Genomic DNA, 1,413 nt, shown 5'->3' with positions numbered 1-1,413 from the left:
GCTAAGAAAGAGGTTTTTCATAATTTATGACCATCTTTTGGGTAGCTTTATGACAAAGTAACCACCACCATGTTGTAGTGTGTCACTGGCTTGCAGTCCAAATGGTGTGAATTAGGTCAGCCATGTCATATCTCTGTCATTTCATTTATTTTTAAATAAATTATTTATTTGTTCTGCCTCAATTGGAAGCATCAATTAAAGGTCAGGGTTGAAAAACCGTGAACTAATCCTTTAATGCAGGGGTCTGCAACCTGTGGCTCCGGAGCCTCATGCGGCTCTTTAGCTCCTCTCCAGTGGCTCCCTGTGGATTTTTAAAAATGGAAATTAATAACTGTTTTTTGTTTACATTTTCATTTTTATTTATCATTGTTGTAGGTCTATTGTACGAGTATTACAGCCACATTGAGGACAAAAAATAAAGAGAATAAAATCATAATATTACGAGAATAAAGTCATAGGTTTACGAAAGAAAATCGTAATATTATGAGAATGAAGTCATAATATTATAAACTAGTAATTTTACGTGTTATTTTCTTTTTTTCTCGTAAAGTTATGCCTTTATTCTCGTAATATTACGACTTTTTTTCGTTAAGTTATGACTTTATTCTTGTAATATTACGACTTTTTTTCTCGTAAAGTTATGACTTTATTCTCGTTATATTACGACAATGTGGCTCTAATACTCCGTCGTACATTTGCACTTTGGCCCTCCCTGCATTAGACACTATATACTTAGACTAAAAGCTGTGTTACCTTCATCACAATGATCAAATGTTTTGCGGCTCCAGACAGATTTCTTTTCTTTTTTTATGCTTAAAATGGCTCTTTTGATAGTAAAGGTTGCTGACCCCTGCTTTAATGCCATCCTAACAGTTTAACATAGCTTTTACTTTAACATGTGACTTCCTGATCTAATTTTCCAGTTCCTCTAACTTATTTTTGGAAGAAGAAATAAAAACTAAATTATGAGCAGACTTTAGCTTTACCCAACAAGTTAAATTAAACACATGTGTATGTGTCGTTATTCATGTCCGTGTACATAATTATATCAGAGGGGTAGGTATCTGTTTTTAATAGGCGAGTGAGGCTTCTTATCACAACACACAATCTTTGGCTCCTTTCCTTTAGCTTTACGTCCTTACGTCATGACGTCAGGGCTGGGAGGTTGAACAGCCCGTTGGGCGGACGGTGACGGTTCTCGGAGAGGATGGGTGACTCTGCCTGCCGCTCACTAACCGTCTGTGTCAGCTCCAAGAGTTTATCACCCGAGTAAGTGTTCAAATATGTTTGTTAATGTTGTTTTTACAGGTAGTACCGTCAGTTTGTGATGTCTGCTGCGACTCTGTGCTGCGAGTGAAAGCTGTTAAAGAGCGTGGATGTAGATTATTTCAACGTTTTATAAGCAGCTCTGTA

General features: G+C 36.7%; 1 protein-coding gene across 7 annotated transcripts in view; it reads left to right on the top strand.

Annotated features, from left to right (window-relative positions):
- Positions 1 to 1,128: 1,128 nt before the first annotated feature.
- Positions 1,129 to 1,413, top strand: part of tmcc1a (transmembrane and coiled-coil domain family 1a) — a 48,183-nt gene continuing 47,898 nt past the window's right edge. For 6 of the 7 annotated variants that reach the window (XM_074643921.1, XM_074643916.1, XM_074643920.1 and 3 more), the window contains exon 1: positions 1,129 to 1,269. The gene's annotated coding sequence lies outside the window, so the exon portion shown is untranslated. The remainder of the gene's footprint in view (positions 1,270 to 1,413) is intronic. The other variant, XM_074643927.1, reaches the window with a different exon arrangement.

This window comes from Sebastes fasciatus, chromosome 8 (genome assembly GCF_043250625.1).
Source record: "Sebastes fasciatus isolate fSebFas1 chromosome 8, fSebFas1.pri, whole genome shotgun sequence".
NCBI lineage: Eukaryota > Metazoa > Chordata > Actinopteri > Perciformes > Sebastidae > Sebastes > Sebastes fasciatus.
Note: the sequence above shows the minus strand (reverse complement) of the source record. Positions and strands in the feature narration are given on the sequence as shown.